The sequence below is a fragment of the Heterocephalus glaber genome, unplaced genomic scaffold, assembly GCF_053883595.1.
Source record: "Heterocephalus glaber isolate CG9 unplaced genomic scaffold, H.glaber_assembly_v1.0 deba00001509, whole genome shotgun sequence".
NCBI lineage: Eukaryota > Metazoa > Chordata > Mammalia > Rodentia > Bathyergidae > Heterocephalus > Heterocephalus glaber.
Genome location: NW_028258325.1, coordinates 13,466,641 through 13,485,929, shown reverse-complemented (window position 1 = coordinate 13,485,929; position 19,289 = coordinate 13,466,641). Strand labels below are relative to the sequence as shown.

The 19,289-nt window shown below is 37.5% G+C and overlaps 1 long non-coding RNA gene across 4 annotated transcripts in view; it reads left to right on the top strand.

Moving 5' to 3' along the window:
• Nucleotides 1-19,289, top strand: part of LOC110349684 (uncharacterized) — a 149,519-nt gene that overhangs the window by 65,588 nt on the left and 64,642 nt on the right. For 2 of the 4 annotated variants that reach the window (XR_015441293.1, XR_002395844.2), the window contains exon 3: nucleotides 2,398-2,429. This is a non-coding gene — a long non-coding RNA (uncharacterized LOC110349684). Of the gene's footprint in view, nucleotides 1-2,397; nucleotides 2,467-7,987; nucleotides 14,761-19,289 lie in introns of those variants that run through there. The other 2 variants (XR_015441292.1, XR_002395845.2) reach the window with 2 other exon arrangements.

Genomic DNA, 19,289 nt, shown 5'->3' with positions numbered 1-19,289 from the left:
ACTGATTTGACTAGATGTTTGGTGTGTTTTTAAATTTTTTTTTCCTTCTCTGAATTGACACATCAAATCAATCAGAAGAAATTAAAACCCTCAGGGAGACAAAGTCTAAATTGTTGTCTCTTCTGTGGTCTTTCAGGGGGAAAGTTAAAATCACTCACCACAAATTGTGTTGCTAAAGCCACAGCCAAGAGTCAGGAAGAAAGACATCAGTTTTCTTTAGCAAATGATTAGTTAGAGTTTATTATGTACTGTATACTTCCACATACTTTTCTAAGCACTATGAACATATTAACTAGTTTAATCCTCTTAGCTACCTATAAGTCACATATTAATCCCATTTTACAAAAGGAGAAACTGATTCACATAGAAGTTGTCACTGATAAAAAAGATTCTCTCTTATAAAGAGGAAACAAGCAGATTAAAAACACAAAACTTTCTTTGCAATGAAATAAGAGAAATTAGCAATATGAATGAAAGCAATTAGCATATAAATTAAAATAGTTTTGAAACAGAATTACCAATTTGGGAAATTACTTGAACTTTGCCCTATTTCGTATTTATCTATCTTCTCTTTTCCTCTTCATTTGCCTATATACATTTTAGTTTCTATCTTGTCCTCTCAGTAACTACTTTGAAGATAATGATACCTGCACAGTGTGTTAACTACTGTTATTCTCTAATTATTGTGTCACAAAATTTTCTTTTATTGTTTCATAAAATAAAAAAGTTAAATTAAATAAACCAAACAGAAGAAGTTAAGTCACTGGCAAAAAGCAGGCAGTTAGTGGGTGCTGGAGACAGGCCTCACACAAGGCCACTCAGCCCCTTCACTTCTTGCCCTGACACTGGTCTGCACAGCTCCTTGTAGTCAGAGGTTGCATACCCAGGCTCAGAGAATCTGCAGATACTAACCAGCTGGAGGTCATGGCTCCACACAGAGCCTTCCAGAGTTAGGGCAGTAAACAGAGGTTAGATGACCAACCCCCAAAACTGTGGCTTGCTTCTTACCTGTGTTGTGATTTTTTTTTTTAATGCAGAACACTTACTCACTTTGAGTTTTAGGCTTCTTTGCAGAAACCAGTGGACAACATTCTCATGAAGCAATGGTGGCCACATCATATGATTGAATGTGCAAAAGGAATTTGACAGATTCAGTCACTTATTCAGCAAATGCTGATTTCCTACTCCATGCCGAAACTGTAGGAGTTGGGATTATGATAGCAGACAGAACGCTACTTTCCCAAGTCTAGTGTGGAAGGCAGTGATGAAGAGTCAAACATATGTAAATATATAATGAGCTTTACTGCAAGTACTCTGAGGAAAATAAAGCAGCTGAGCAGCCCTCCTGATAGGAGAAGCAATAAAGGGATTACTGTTTTGTGCAGGAGATCAGAAAGGTTGCTGAAAAGATGGTATTTGACCTATGGGTGAAGAGCTCATGAGCCAGAGAAAGAATAGCTAGAGACAAGAGGGAGTGGATCTCGGGAGCTATTTGAAGGAAACCAGGCAAAGAGGTGGCAGTAATCCATTGTTTTATATGTTCCTCAGACAGAGACTAAAAAAAGATTGGAATAGTGAGTATAGGAGTAGAGAATGAGGAGTTGACAGGAAAGGTCAGCAGGGATGGTTGCCTGAGTGGGATGATGCGATGGAAATCTGATGGGAGAGGGTTCAAGAAAGCCCAGGAGGAGAGGAAATGGAGATGACTGATAAATGACTCACTGCATTTTCCAGCAAGAGGAGCAGAGAAATGGGGCTGTAGCTCATGAGGCTCATGAAATTAGGGAATGTTTTTCTTCATTTTCCTTTTTTTTCAGATAACAGCTACTACAGTTTATTTATATGCTGATATGAACAATCTGGCAAGGATGAAATAATTAATAGGGCAGAAAAGAGAGAAATGGATTGCTGAAATATTCCCTTAAGTACAGGAGAGGAGATGAGATGCAGGGCATTAAGCAGAGGAATTAGACCCAAAGAAGAACACAGACTTCTCATCCACAGCAACAGGAGGAAAGTCAGAGCAAAACAGGCTCATGTCCAGGCCAGATGGAAGATGGGAGTCTTCCTCTACGATTCTCATTAATACTTTAATAAAATAGAGAAAAAGATTAAAAGCAAACACTTGGCATGGGTGGGCAGTGAAAGCTGAAGGTTTGAAAAAAATAGAGAAGATAAAAAAATAGTTTTCTAGAATAATATAAGATTGACCAGTTTAAAGCATGGTTGTTAAACTATAAATTGTGGGCCATATCCAGCCTACTGCTTACTTTTGTAAATAGTTTGGTTGGAAGACAGGCACACCCATTCATTTATATTTGTCTATGGCTGCTTCCCTTCTATGATAGCCAAGTTGTAACCCAAAACTTAAAATACTTACTGTCTGATCTTTTACAGAAAACGTTTGCCAAAAACCCTGCTCTGGAGAGGTGAGTTGGATTTTGATGCCTTGTGAAAAGGTACAAGGTGAGTGGTCATAATTTGAGGGCAAACTAGGAAACATGAATGGGTCTCTCTCTCTCTCTCTCTCTCTCTGCATGCGTGCATGTGTCCATGTGCTCAAGAATGAGGGAAAGGAATTCTCTCCAGGCAGCTTCTCCTGTGTAGAAAGGAAGAGCATTGGAATGAACCAGGGTTGGTGTTCAGTCAGGCTAATACAGTAAATGCAGTGAACAGGGGACAGACAGACAGAAGGAGAATAAAAGAATATAAGGAATAAAGATGGGAATCATTGTCAATTAAATAAGGTCATCAGGGGAAGTGTTACAAGGAAGTGAAGCATCAATACGTTTAAGTACTATTGGGCTTCAGGAAATATTAAATCTAGTTATTAAAAGGCTTGAGCACTGAAGGCATCTTTAAACACTGAATTCTAGAAAAAGTACTTTTCATCAGACTTGATCTAATTCCAAAAGCATACACTTAACACTCATTTCTATATCAATGCATAGGAATACATACATTTTCTTCATAAACTGTGGTGTATGATTGAAAAATGTGGTGAATGTGTGAACGTTTACAGGAAAAGATGCATTGTCATTAAGCTACCTCAAAATACTCCCTATAGATTCAAACACACTTATTGCATCATTCTTGCCATTTTCTGAGGCAAGTTTGAAAGTCCTTCATCATGTCTTTAGTTGAGCTGTAGGGGCTCCTTCCATGACCTGAAATGGAACTGAAATATTTGCTTTTCATGATCACTTAGACTTTGAAGAAGAGCCAGAAGTCACACAGTCACAGACCTGGTGACTAAGGTAGATGCGGACACACCATAATGTTTTGGGTTTTTTTTATTGTTACCAGGGATCAAACTTGGGATCTTGCGACTCCAAGGCAGGTGGCAGCACCACTGAGCTAAATCCCTGGCCCCTGCCATAATGTTTTTAGAACCCTATCTTTCCTTTGGATGACATTTGACAACAACATTCACTGTGTTTTTGATCACACTTCCTAAAACCACAAAAGACTTGCAGAACTGTTTTAGAAAGTAGCAAGAACTATGAAATAAGTGTGTTCAAAGGGAGGGGCAGTATTTTGAAGGGGGTTAATGGCAATGTGTCTTTTGTTGTAATAATTTTTTAAAATTTAAGCATTCACCGTATATTTTGATCATTCTTGTACGTTTATTTATTCATTTAATCTAAAAATACTTGCCAAGCACTGTGTTAGGTTTCATGGATACAATGGTAAACAATAAGGAAATAATCCTTATTCTAACAAAGGTTACAGTCTGCTGCTTGAAATTAAATTATGAAAGCGTCACCATTTGTGGTAATGAAAAGCCAAGTGAATCACTCTAGCTGGTGAGGATACAATGAAGCAAGGAACATTGGCTCCTTGGAAGGAATAGTCTGTTGAAACCTCAGAGATCATTTCCAATCTCCTAGACCAGAGTTTTTCACATGGTGTAGCAATTCAATTTGTGGAGCAAATTTGGAGAGTGTGGTCAGGGAAGAGCTAGTCTCATTTGTCTGGTTTCCAACAGGTCAGTGAAATTGCATTAGGAAGAAGTAAAATCAAAAACAGGTAGGAGAAAGGCCATGGGTTTCAATGTATGTCTTGTTAATAACTGGGTCTCCCCAGGGAGTGGCCCCAGCTGAAAGACACTGCCCAGGATTACAATCCCTGAAATGGCTTAGATGACAGACAGAAAGCAGGAACTGCAGATTTCACTATTTCCCCACACTGTTGATGCAGTGGAGCACAGCCTGAGTTATGTGGGGTTTTTCAGTTCTTTCCAAACTAAACATAGTTTGTCAGTTTTTGAAATCATAAAGAATAACCCATCTTCCCACCCTTGCCCTTGACCTTACTCACATAGCTTTTCTCTTTTTTAATCATGGTGTCTCTCACATCAAATACTTTAAATGGGGAGAGTGCTGGTCTCAGCTGACTTTGTCCATGCTTGCCATCTTTCCTGATCCACCTTCAAAGTTATGGATGCATTCCAAACTGATTAAATGGGTCACAGCCTTTCAGAGAGGCCAAAGCCAGCTGGTTCGAGTCAATTGTATTCCTTCCAATTGGCACACGATAAATGGAGTGCTTCCCTCAAGAGGTTGACTCTACAGTTGATGATTGATGACTTGATATTATGCCTTTCAGGCCAGAGTAACATCTCGCACTCAGCCAAAGTCCATGAATCTGTCTAAATGCTTAGAATAGATTATCTGCTCACCACAAAACACTGCATATGGGTTTATCTGTAAATTCGTTTATACATTTAAGGATGTATTTACCCACTTTTCTATACATGCATGCAATTTTCTCTCATTATAAAATCATATGTACTAATATGTGTATATTTACTGGTATTGATTGGGATACTGATTGTGAGGAAATAGAGGTCAAAGGGACAAATGTTTGTCCAGGAACCTGACAGGCTATTGAGGAGACAAAAAAATATATATATAAATAAAAATGTAAGTTTGAAGCTAGGGGTGTGATTCAATGTTTGCCATGCATAAGCACATGCTGAACACATGCGAGGTTGTAGGTTCAGTCCCTTGCACCAAAAAAAAAGTGTGAATGGTAATAGGGGAAAAGCAGTTAAGAGAGCCCTAAAAAAAGGACATCTAACTCGCCCTAGAGGAGATTTCTCAACCTTAGCACTAATAATATTGTGAATAAACAGTTCCTTGTTGTGGGGATTATTCTATATGCTACAGAGTGTCCCCATGTGCAACAGCATCCCTGACCTCTAAGTGCTAGGTGCCAGTAGCACTTCCCCATGTTATGACAACCACAAATTTCTCTACACATTATCAAAAGTCTTTAAAAATGAGAGGGACACAAAACTCTTCACCTTTGAAAACCACTGGACTTCAGCATCCAGGAAGGTTCCATGGAGAAGGTGAATCTTTAAGAATAATTAGTTCCTAGCTGGGCATGGTGGCACATGCCTGTAAACCCAGCACTCAGGAGCCTGAGGCAGGTGGACTGCCATGAGTTCAAGGCCAGCCTGGACTAAATAGCAAAACCTTGTGTTAAAAAAAAAAAAAGTAGTTATACAAAAATACAAACAGAAACAAAAGATATACAAAAAGAAAAATATGTTGACGCCCAGGAAACAGCCCATGAAGAGACAGCATATTCAGAGAATTGTGACTGAATAGCTGCTGCAGCACAGTCTGAGAATAAGTTATCAAAGTGTAGGCTGCAGAGGTAGATTGGACCCAGATAAATCAAAACCTTCATAATTGGAAAGCCTTTGGCAGTTCCAAAACAAGGCACATTGTCAGAATTACCTATGCTAGTATTAAAAAGTATAGACATCTGGTTCCAGTATTGATGAATCATGATCTCTGAGAGTATGGCCCAGTAAAGCGCATATTTTAAAAACTCTTAGCTTAAGGAATTTTCAGAATCTCATTAAAGTTTGATTTTCTGATAAGAAGCACAATGTCACTTGTGCACTTGTTAGATATATAGAATCTCACTCCAAACGATGGAAGCACAGCCTTGATTTTTGCAAGAATTTCACATTATTCCTCTACATGTTAGAATTAAGAGATAAAGCTCCAGTCTACGGAGAGCCCTTCAAAAATACAAAATGAATCTCACCGATGACCTCCAGAAATGCACCAGTCTAGTTTATTACTTTCTTGTTCAGTTAAGAACCAGAAGAATGTAGAGAGCAAGCAACATAGGACCACCCTCTTCAAATTTTCCCCATGTGGTAAGTTGAAGATTTATTAATAATACAAAATATGGTCAGCCTTCAGAAAATCTCATGGGAAAGTAGAGAAGGAAGTCACTAGTGATCATAAAATAACACCTTATGACCCCAAATTCAACTCCATCATAAATCTACATTTTCCAGGATCTCAAATCAATTCCACTGTTTTAGAGCTAATGAAAGGCAGGGGACATTTACTCAAAGCTGGAATAGATAGAAAATAGATATTACTTTCAAGGGCACTTCATATTTATCATTCTACATTGTTAGTATATTTTAATTCCAGAATAACTTGAAAATTTAACCTACCTACATACAATAATGAGGTAACTAGATATAAAACAAAAAATAATCATTTGGAGAATATTTTCAAATTGATTAGCACTGTGTCACATAATCAACAATTTGTTCTAAAATTATTGTCCCATTTTATAGATAAGAAAACTGAGGTGTGGTGTGGGAATGTCCATGGTCTCACAGACAGTAAGCAGTGGAGTTTGAATTCAATCTTTTACTATCTGATGTCTTACTTCTTTCACCCAAGCACTTTAATTTAAGCTTAGCTATAAGAGGAGACATAGTCAAGCTTCAGCATTATTTCTCTGCAGGCTTAATCATAAATTATCTGAAACATTTTTTCCAATTGTAAGTCAAAATATTAATCTACCACATTCTTCCAATTCACTGAACTCTTCTATGAAAAACAGGATTACACACACAAATCATCACAATTATGTAAATAGCAGCCCAAATGGCAGACTGTTTCTACTAAGAAATCTGACTCAAATACCCCTCTTCCATTGCAAAGCTATACAAAATTTAAAAAGATATTTAAGAGAAAATCATTTTGTGATCATTAGCATCCCAAAGGACACTAAAGTAAGGAAGAAACACAGAGGTGAGCAAAAATTATGCATAGGTTTGTGTCTGGGATCTCAATCAGGAAGAATTTCTCAGAATGTGTTTAATCGAGGTTTTTCAGAATAACAGGAGATTCTATTTAATAGTTAGAAACGGGGGAGGGAGTGAGAGGAATTGACTCACTTGACTATGCAGGCAGAAAAGTCCCATCATGTATTCACAGTCTGCAAGCTGGACAGCAAAAGGGTAGGGATGGAGTAATTAACTCCAACCAATTCTGAAGGCCTGAAGACCAAGACAGCCAATGGCATTAAGTCCGATCCTAGGGGAGAGGTAAAGTGAAGTGTTCCATCTTGTGCAGTCCAATGGGGGGTGGGATAAAGGAGACAAATTTCATATCCCAGTCAAGTTGACACATAAAATAAACCGTCACATAGATATTCATATGCTCTGGACAATGTGTGACCTACCTGTAGTACGTAACATGGGCATGAGCTTTATCTTGGTTCTCCAACCCTCACTAAAGGACACTAAGAAAACTGAGGATTAAGTACAACCATGGCCATGACCATAGTGAGCTGGTTTTCAGGTATGCTGGAGAAACATGACCTGCCACAGGAGACGAAGCAAAGTTACAGGCACATTTTTTAGTAAACCTTGTTGCTTGGCTGCAGAAGTGTTTTGAGCTGACTGATTTGACAAGGGAAGTAGAGGAGTGAAGAGAGTGAAAGAGACTAAATTAGCTGGACAAGAGCAAGAATGTGTGTAAAAAATCAGAACAAGAAACTCTTGGTGAGAATGACCTACCTTAGCTATTATTATAGGAGGGAGATTGATCCAAGGAAATACCAAGGGTCTGTCAGGTACTTCAAAGTTTATCCAAGAAAAATCTCCCCAAGAAGTCTCTTCTCATCACTATACCTCTTTCTTCTCTGTTTTGAGTAGGGCAAGACAAACCTGTAGTTAAGAGAACTATGTCTGGAAAGATCACCAAGGTTTTAGTCTGACCCACTGGTGAACATCAGCAATACTATTCAAGCAAGGCCTCAGCTTCTGCATTTGTGAAATGGTCATCACCATGGCACCCACAAAAACTCTCTGTCACACAGAGGTGAAGACCCCATCAGTTGACTCATAATACTGAGAACAAGACTGGGCACACAGTAAATGTTCAACAAAGAGCTTTGCTTTTCCCTTTTGTGGCTATTCCTATGATGATAAATTGTCATGATCACATTGAATTCTGTTTGTATCAAATGATGTTCTTCAAGAAAAGGAAATTTTTAAATATATCTCTGAGATGAAATGGTCAGAGAGACAGGGTATGAGCTAGTTCAGTAATTCTATGTTAAAGGTATGAAAAATAATTAGTTGTCCAAACAGATAAAGACACCATTATTATTTGCACCAGATTTCACTTTTTTTTTCAGATTCTTGCTCTGGTAAACTGTATGGTATTAAACAAATCATTTATTTACTTCAAGATTTCATTGCAGTGATATGGTCACTTTGGTCTATGAGATTTCATAGATCCTTTTTTTTTGTTGGTACTGGGGATCGAACTCGGGTCCTTGCACTTGCGCCGCAGGCAGCAAAACCACTGAGCTAAATCCCCAGCCCTCATAGATCCTTTTGAACAATAAGATTTCAAGAATCTGTGTGCTATATATCTAAATTGATGCTTACAGAGAGATTGAGATGAGTAGGGTCACTCTTACGGAAAAACTTGGGGAAAGTGGATAAAGACTATAATATTGGGTTCTATAAGATGAATCCTTAACTCTCAGAGGAAAATAGTATGATCAGGTTCTGTTTTACCCTATGATTTATATGTGAATTACCTGTACTTGTCTTTGAAAAATGGTGGTGAGAGCGAAAAGTTTTCTGCATTCATAGAGCTTACAATTTACTGTGGAAGAAAAGGAAATAAAGTAACTAATCAAGAACAGGGGTGTGTAATTCTATAAACACCTCCAACACAAAAGCCATGAGAACAGAAGGAAACAAGCATTTTGAGGGGCCTGAATTCATTTGTCTGGTGAAAAGAAGAAAGATAGAGGAGACACTAAATGAGTCTGGTGGGGGTAGAGCCTTGGGACTCATGATTAAACAAATGAGTTTTAAAAAAATTTTTTAAATTCACTGCTTTTTAAAAAGAATAACTATAGCAAATATTAGTTGAGTCCTCAGTATGTACCAATATGCTTTCCTAAGTGCCTTTCATGTATTCCTGTATGAATTCATTTTATCCTTACAATAACCCCATGAGATGGGAACTGTTACTATCCTATTTTATAGACAAACAGCTGATACAAAAAGAGTTTAGTTGACTTTCTAAAAATCACATGTCTAGAAAGTCTCCAAGCTAGATTCATTCCTATGCAGTCTGGCTATAAAAACCATCCTCTGAAATCATGTGCTTTACAAGTATGCTTCATAGCCTGAAAGTTTCACGTGTTTGATTTATGTAAACTAAAACTTTTCCAGAGGTGATTTTGACTCTTCTTTTCCCTACCTTGACATGATACAATGTTACATAATGTTTGTCAATGAAATGAAGCCAATAAGCAAAGAGGTTATGATAATATTTGAAAGACCACTTTTTAAAAGTGTAGGTATCTTAGGTAGATGAATAGACGCAGAGAGAACAATGATCAAAACAAATGAGAGAAATGGAAAGGTGATAAGCAAGGTGTCTTAGTCAACATTCACATCTACAACTTAAAAGAGGAGAGTTTCAATTGGCTCAATTTTGGGGAGATTCAATCTATAATGGGCTGGCTCCAAGGCATAAATATCACAGCAACAGCACATGGAAGAAAAAATATGTTCAGTTCATGGCAGCCAGAAATCAGAACAGAGGAAGAGGCTAGGGACTACATATGCCACCCAAGGTCCTGCCCAGACACACCCAGAAGTATGCTTTACTAACCTAGGAGGCATTTCTTACCCCATGATGTTGATGAACCAGGATAAAATTTCAGGTAAGATCACAGGATTAACTGTCATCTTCACACATGAACACATCTCCTTACACCATGCTTAATCTCCATATAAAGAGAGTAGTAAGTTTATAATTGTACCTAACACAATGCAACTATACCTCATACAACCAGAAACACAATAATCCCTTTCCCAAAGTTTCAACAGTTCTAGAATTTTTCAAAAGCCCAAGTCTATATCTCTTCTGAGACTCAAGGCCAAGTATTAGCTATGAACCTCTGCAAAAATCAAAAACAAGTTACACAATCCCTTAGTACAATGTCTCAGGATAAACATTCCCATTTCAAAACGGAGGAATAGGACCAAAAGAATTGGTCCAAAGCAAGATTAAAAGCCATCAGGACAGATATTAAATTCTGTAGCACCATTTCCAGTATCTGGGGGCATATGTTGGTAAAATTTGAGCACACAGAGAATGGGTTCCCCTACTCTTATGGCCTTGCCTGATGACATCCGTAAGGCCTATCTCAGAATGACTCTACTCAGAGCCTTCACGTTTCCTCTGTTCATTTTCCACATTCCTAGAATTCCTGACTTTGTGAGGGTTCCTTTGCACTTTCAGCTTCATTCCCATGGCTTCATGCATTGTCCTCTCAGCAGCTCCTTGCCTGAATTCCCAGGAATTCTTTGGAAATATTGGTGGAAGACTCCTTGATCCACAGTTCTTGTATTCTATATGCCAGTAAGACCACCATCCTATGAACAATTCCAAGATCTTCTGGGAGCAGAAGCAGTAGCCACACTCCCATGGACAGTGGCTGCAGCAGCCTCTGAGTTTCAATGGGTGCTGAACATGTGAAATGAATCCCTGGGAATGAATTCCCTAAGTGACCTTTATCAAGCAGGGGTCACAGAGATGCTTATCTCAAATGAAATAGTAACAGTTTTGCATCTTTAAGCCTGCTATCTGTGTGAAGTTTCTGATTCTTGAGATGCCCAAGAAGCATCTTTCTTCATACCCCTATATTAAGTACTTAGTTTCTTTTTAATGGTTCAATTTTAAATTCTTTAGCATCCATGCCTCCTTTGTTCCCAGCTTTATATATGGTTTGTTTGAAGCCAAAATTCATGTGTTTCAAATTTTTCTGCTCTTTAGCCCCTAATTCTTACTACACATCTGGCTCAAAGTAGCTCCTAGTACCCATGACACAGTCTGAACCTTAGGCTGTCTTAAAATTTCCTCTACAAGATTAATTAGTTCAATGCCCTTAATCTCCTGCAAAGTCTCAGGATATCGATAAAACAAAGACAAATTTTCTTCTGGAGTGTAATGCACATGCCCTCTACTCCAATTGCCAATCAAATCCTTGTTCTAAACTGAAACTTCCTGAGCCTGATCTTTACCATCTGAATCCCTCTCAGCATTCTAGCCTTCTAAACACTCACCAGAATAGCCTACCAAGCTATTTTTACAGCATTCTGAATCTTCTCTAGCCAGTTTCTCCAAACCTTCCCACAATCTTTCTGAAAACCTATCCTAATTGTTTTTAAACCACATGATCAGATATAGTCACATCAATGAGCCCACTTCTCTTGTACTAGTTTTCTGTATTAGTCAGATTTCCTATAACTAGGATAGAATACCTGACATCCACAACTTAAAGGGGAGAATTTTATTTGGCTCATTGTTCAGGGGATTTAATCCATGTTCAGTTGGCTGCAAGGCAGAAATAGTACAGAAGCACATGACAAAATAAAACTGCTCAGTTCATGGCAACCAGAGAGCAAGACTCTCTCTCTCCTGCTCTAGCAGCCTGATCTAGATCCACTTAGTGAACATTTACCAGTTTTAGTGAACAGCAGAGTCCATATCCACAATGTAATTGTTTCTAGCCTGTCTGGTAGTGAATGGCCTGACTTCCATAGCATACATGTCCATGGTAAAAACTAAATTTGTTGGGACCCAGTTGTGTTAGAAACATATCCCCTATCATTATTATTATTATTTTTAAGTGACAGAGACTGTCATTCCTTGTGATTAAGCCTCTTTTATATACCATTGTGCAAGTAACTCAAGGTAGGGGCTGACTATTTGTTCCAGAACATTTCTGGATGTTTTTTCCTGTAGGAAAGATATAATTAAAGACATTGCTAATTACCTCTCTTTCTTTCTGTGTCATCTATGTGAAAACTCATATGAAAAATGATTTTCTTTTAATTAATTGTTGGAACAAGTTTAAATTTTATGTTTTTCTTTTGTGAATACTCAATACTAGTGTAATTGTGCATTCATCCTCATTTTCTGTGGTCACTAAAAATTCAAGGCTAATTATCCCTTTCTTTCTTTCTGTTTTCTTTCTTTCTCTCTCTCTCTCTCTCTTTCTTTCTTTCTTTCTTTTCTTTTATGATTTATCTATTTACTTGGTCTAGGAGAGGACCACATCATTAAAAATTTAGTGAGTGATTGAATAGATTAAGGAGTTTATGCTATAGCTGTATACTAAATTCCCTTACTAAACATCTTGAAACAATTATCACTTATCACTCTCAAAGTGACTAAATGTGAGTCTATGGTTCTCTTAATACAAACACATCTGTTAAACTTGGAAGAAAAGTTCAAAGTTTATAATGTTGATATTTTTTCTTGCAAAAAGAAAAACATCTTCACTTTTTTTAGTAAAAACAAATTAAAGCCAAACACTTTTAAGAAAATTCACATGACTTTGGTAAACTATGTAACCAAGAAAGCACATTTAATTCATTACAAGCTAAAGTAGCTACACAACACTCCTTGGTAAAAATTCTGGCTATATTTGTACTTCAAATGAAGTTCCATGATAAACACCTGATTAAAATATGTTCATTACTTGCTATTCTTCTTCCATTTAACTATAGTCCAACATCTCCATTCCTTAGAGAAAAACAATCTTCCTTATTTTGTTAGTTTTATTTGGAGGGAATTCTACTCATAGCAGTCTCCATGCTTTGGCACATTTGCCATTGACCCAACAAGTTTTTATAGCCCATTTTATGAACTGCAGTATTTGATTCAGGGAGGAAAAAATGAAACATGTCCCACCATTCAGAGTCTTTCTCTTGTGTTACTGAGTTTGAAACTGGAAGTAAAAGGATCATTAAAACAAAGTGTATATTGAAAGATACTTCCTGTGATCTTCGTTACTGTGTAAAAAAGAATAGCCACCGTAATGTTAGAGGAGGAGAAAGGAGAAAAAAAAACATGAAAGAGGAGAGGAAGAAAGAAGATATGGAGAGAGAAGGAAGAAAGAGAAAGGAAGAGGAGAAGGAATACAATGAAGAACATGGGGAGAAAGAGGGAGGGAAAGCAGAGACACAGACTTAATAACTTCATTTCGATCATTTATCTGATTCACACACGAAGTTACCTTTGGTTCTGAGTTCAAATTCTTCCAGGGTTATCACACCTATAATGCCAGGTGTTCAACTCTGTATGACTTCAACTAATACACTAAGATATCTAGGCTGGAAGACATTCTTCCAAGAGAGGTTCTTCATACACATGTTTGATGCCTCCACGTAAGGCTGCTGGCCTACCTCCATGTGATGGCTCCTCTTTCACAGAGTCTGCACAATGCTCAGGCTTCACATGCCATAATCGGCTCAAGGAGATGCACGACTGAGATGGCTTCCAAGAAAAAGCCTCTCTTTTTGTTCTTGTATTGTTTTTAAGGGAGAGGATATTAACATATATTAATTATATAAATTAATAGGTTTCTCTGTGACATTTCCATACACAAGTAAGTTCATGCATCGATCATGTCCCCCGTTAGTTCTACCAAGAGAGATTATCTTAAAAATCAAAGATTCTAGGATTCCCAGCTAGAGATTGTAAGATTTCTTGGGATGTAGCATCAGAAGTCACAAAATGATTCAGCCACATTCCATTAAACAAGATTTAGTCAAACAGCCAGCCCAGATTCTAGGGTTGGAGAAGGCAAATGGAAAGGATACCCTAAGCTTTGCCACAAGGCCTAGGGAGGATCTTCAGGCATCAGTTATTGTACACCCATCTCTCTCTGTACTGGTCTGTCCTTGCCTGTCTGGTTACTCCGACACATTGCTGGGTTTTTAGCATGAACATTTTCTCCTCTGTGAAGTTTTTCAGTGTGGAGGAAAAACCTCTTTGCACTTAGATCTGCCTTAGCATGTACCACATACTCTTATATCATGATTTACAAACCTTTCTCTATACTAGACACAGAATACCTTGAAGGGATTAAAGATGTTTTAATTCTTTATATCTGAGACCTGAATGGCCAGTGCTCAGTAAATGCTAGCTGGGTAAATTAGCATGTGCATGTCAATACATTTACTACTCAGACAGAAAAATAGCAATGGACAGATTCAAGCAGAATCCTTGTTTCCAGAGAACTTTTTGTCTAAGGACAATGTCAGTCTGTAGACTATTTCCTCATACAATATATTCACACATGATGTCAACTACTATCAGGGTTTAACAAAAGGACATGGCCTAAAGTAACCAGAGCAACTGATGTCAAACTGTTTCAGGATTCCTTTAGGCTGATAAACCTAATGCTCTGTCTTGTCAAGTCCTACATTTATCTTCACAGTCAAACAGTTCCACAAAAAAAGTAGAGATTACAAAATGTAGCTGAGATTTAGTCAGAGGGAAATTATTTTATATGGTTTCTCTAACTTGATATTTTATAATCATTATAGCTTGGATGTTTAATGTCCTTTCAAGACCATGTGTTAAATAAAGACTCGGTTGCCAATCTGTGGTGTTTATTAGAGGTGTTGGAACCTTTATGAGGTCAGCCAAGTAGAAAGAAGTTGGGTCATTAGGGGTGTTCCCCTAAAGGGGGTTTAAGGGCACTGGTCCCTCCCCTCTCTCTAATTCCATCCTGATCACCATGAGGTAAGAAGTTTAATTCCCCACACACTCCTCTTCATACTGTTCTGACTTACCACAGGCCCAAACAAACAAGGCCAAGTAACCATGGACTGAAACCTCTGAAACTGAGAGCCATAACAAACCTTTCATCCTTTAAACTGACTTTCTCAGGTATATTGTCATGGTGATGAAAACCTGATTACTACAGTACTCACTGAGTCTCCCTTTTGACTGGAAACTGTGCAGGTGGTACTTTTACTAATGGTACAGGACACACTCTCCTACAAATGAGAAGATGTGAACTAATGTAAGCCAAATGCATACACTTGCAAGTAAGTCCACATGGCCATGAGAGTGAACACTTCTTCAATTAATGGAAAATGGATTATTGGGCTGGGGAGTTAGCTCAGTGGTTCCGTCATCTGCCTCACAAGCGCAAGGTCTCAAGTTTGATGCCTGGTACCAACAACAAAAAAAAAAGAAAATGGATTATTAAAAGTTACCTTTCTCTTACCTTCTTAATTTAGATAAAAGAAATACTAGTTAAAATTCTGTTTTAATTTCTTTAATTCTTTGCATTTCAAATAAGAACAGGATGGTACCTACTCAGAGAAGGAAACAAGAAAATCAATAAAAGGGAAAGAAAGAGAAAATAATTGAATGCTTAAATCAGTGAAAAAACAATCCTTAGGGAGAAAAACAAAATTTAGAAAACCTAATTCAGGTTATAACAATGAGTTCAATGACGACTTCACAGTTCCTTGAAAAATTTCTTCTTAGAAAATTTATGTATTTTTAAAATTCTTGTTTGTCTCATCCTACCATTAAACTACTAAATGTTAGTGTCCAGGTATGGTTTGGCATGACATTAGACATCTTGAAATCAGATGATTAAAGCACATATTGAAAGACTAGCAAAATAAGGGCTAAGAAAATACTTGTAGCACAGTGGTAAAGTGCTTGCCTAGTATGAAGCTCTGGGCTCAATACCCAATGCTACCAAAACAAACAAACAAACAAAACAAATAACAAAAAGAGAAAAGGGGAAAATATATTAGAACATCAAAATTGCAATTAAAAAGAAGCTGCCAATGGATGATAGGGGAAAAATGTGCCGAATGAAGCTATTTGATAATTACCCAGGAGCTCCAGGTGCAAAGCAGGGAAAATAGTGAGTACCTGTAGATGCTTTTAATCTGACCCAAGTGGCCAGCAGAAGACTAGGTGCTCCTGGACATGCTGAGGGAAACAACTTTGTGAATGTCACCACTCAGAAGTAATATCAGCATTTCCCACCAGACCCTCTCCTTGAGCACTAGAAATAGGCCATATGTGTTTAAAGTTGTGAAAGGCATAAGCCAGAATTTGCATTCCTCAAAATGTGATACTGCAGGATTTGGATGGAGATCAACAGATGTCACACATCTTCTATGAAGAGCCAGAGTGTAGATATTTAGGCTATGCCAACCATAATGTATCTCCCACAAATGCTTAAATACCTTATAGCATGAAAATAACCTAAAGCAAGATGTAAACAAATCACTGTGGCTGGGTGCCAGTAAAGCTTTGTTCCATCATGGAAATCTGAATTTTGTTGAATTTTCACATATCACAAAAATTTTATTCAAGAATTTTAAAATGTAAAACTATTATTAGCTTACAGGACATACAAAAACAAGTGACAAGCTGGGTCAATGATTCATAAACCCTCAATGCACCTTAACTTTAGTTAGGTCTAATTGGCTGGGACCATTAGAAAGACAAAGACCAAAATTCGCCCCCCCCATCTCCACACATTCCTAAGGTCCTAGTCAGATAATATAATACAATTTAACAATATCTTTTGTTTATCTGCATTTGCCAGCATTGCTAAACACTGGGAATAAACATCCAAAGAATATTTTGTGACATGTGAAAATTATATTAAAATTTATGTATTCTCTATGGCTTGTCTGTTATCTTCTGCCATCTAAATGTTAGCTTAAATAATAAGTGTTAATAAGTTTTATAAAATAATGATAATTAACATTTTATTTTGTTTTATGCCAGAAAGTGTTTTGAGTGATTTGGATATAACTCACATACAGAAAATGGTGTTGCCTTCTTAGCATGATTTAGGACCAGCATTTAAGATTATTTTTCTCACCTTTCCACAGTGTAACTGTGTTTTCTTTTATCAATCTATTCACACAGTAATGAACTAATGTGGAATTTTAGTACAAACCTGTTTATTCACTTTTCTTCCTGTTATGAAGTGTAAAATATTTTCAAAATAATTACCTTTACGAAACATTAGCAATCCTGAAAGCTAAAATAGCAATCTTAAGACTATAGCCACATCAATTAAAATTTATATTTTACAAATGAAGACTGTCACACTGAGATATGTTAATTTAGACCTTCTAAGAAGTAGACAAAGCAAGATTGTACATGTAAGAGATACAAATACGTATGAGGAATTTGGGGAGCTAGAGGAAGAGCCAATAGATCATGAGCATTTCTCTGCCCTGTGGAGAAGAGATACAAGGACAGAAAATTGAGTAAGAAAAGTCTTAGACTGTGTACTGCTCATAAAGTCTCAGTAGAGCCCACAGGGAGCCCTGCGCCAAAGCAAATACTGGCCTCCCCAGAAGCAGGCTTTCCTGTGCATCCCTCTCACACTCAGTCACTGACTACAGGCAGCTCAGATGTAAGGCTTCAGTGTAAACACAGTGATGAGTTTCAGAGTATGGACCAATGGACTTGGTTAGTTACTCTGCCTGCAGCTGGAGATCTGCACACCAGTCGCCTTGACTGCCACACAAAGGATGATGGGCTCCACACTCAAGATCTATGGGTTTCATACTATATGAGCAGGACTAGAAACTGGTTTGTCAGGAATTCATTTTAAAAACCATGATGTATAAAGGCTAGGGATGTAGCTCAGTAATGCAGTCTGTGCCTAGCAGTCACAAGGCTCTAGGTTGGATTCTCAGCAATGCAAAGAAAAAAAATGTCTCCCAACTACAATATCCAGCCCATCCGTCTACAATGATTGATCCCATATCAAGCTTTTTTTTTTACTAGTGGATGTACTCACTCAACCTTTCATTATTAACCTTCTGTAATTTCTCTTGTATAGCAAGTAAGAAAAGTTTCAGGAGGTGTTACAGTCTTTGCACAGGTAATGAGACTAATTAGCAATTAATAAGGAAATATCTTGAAGCATAAAATGAAAAACTAAGTTAGAAATATATATTATGAATAAACTCCTAGTGAAAGGTATAGATTGCAACAAATTGAACAAAAAGAGGATATGTATACTGTGTATAAGGGTAATGAAGATGATCTGTGGCTCTGTGGAGTTATTTTCCAACCAACCCATGGTAAGTTGAAAATGTCTTAAGTTGAAAATTTAATACATCTAATATAGCAAACATCATAGTTTAGACTAGCCTGTCTTAAATTTATTTGTGTTTCCCTTAGCCTATGGTTAGTCAAAATTAAATGTGGAGTTTAGGGTGAAATATCATCTTGATTGTTCTTGGGGCCTACCCAAGGGAATTGGCGAAGCACATTTCTGGGTGTGTCTGGGTGGGTCACAGAGAGTGGCCTAGGGGGGGTCAATGTCTGGTTCTTTGCCCCTTCCTCTCCGCTACTGGTTCACGATCTGCTTCTCTGCTGCCAAGGATTGAAAAGCTTCCCTTCTACCATAATACTTCTGCCTTAGAATCATCCAGACATGGTATTTCGTCCCAGCAATGGGAAAGCTGACCAATACACCATCTAACACAGTTTATTCTATGATAACATGTTAAATATTTCATTTAATTGATTAAATACTTGTATCCAAAAACTGTTGGAAACACAGTACACTGTAGAGTGTCGTTTGTTTACTCTCATTTTGGTGTGGCTGATTGGGATCTGCAGATTGCTAATGCTGGTCAGTATCTCAAGAATATATTATATTGCACATTGCTAGTGCAGAAAATGATCAAAACTCAAAATTTGAAGTATAGTTCTCCTCAATGCACTTCACTTTTTTACTACTGTAAAAAATGGTAAGTCAAACCATCATAAGTTGGGAATTGTCTGTATTGGAAATTATTTATGTGCCTGAAATAAATTTTTTTGTATTCTTTAGATGGTTTTCTCCTTCTTATTGTTCATTTCTAGTGGGCCAACATGATTTTCCTGATGGTATATTTTAGCCAGATTCCCTAGGGAACAGAGATGCAACAAAGCTAATATCCTAATGATTTATTGGGGTTTCTAGGGCAGTGAGAATGAGGATTAAAGGAAGTGGAGTAGGAAAGAAGGAATAGAATAAGGAACCAAAACAAGTATATGGCTTCATCTGTCCCTGACAGTTCCTCTAACCATTTTCCTACTCCACAGATCTAGCCACTATTGCTCATTAATATATCTCCT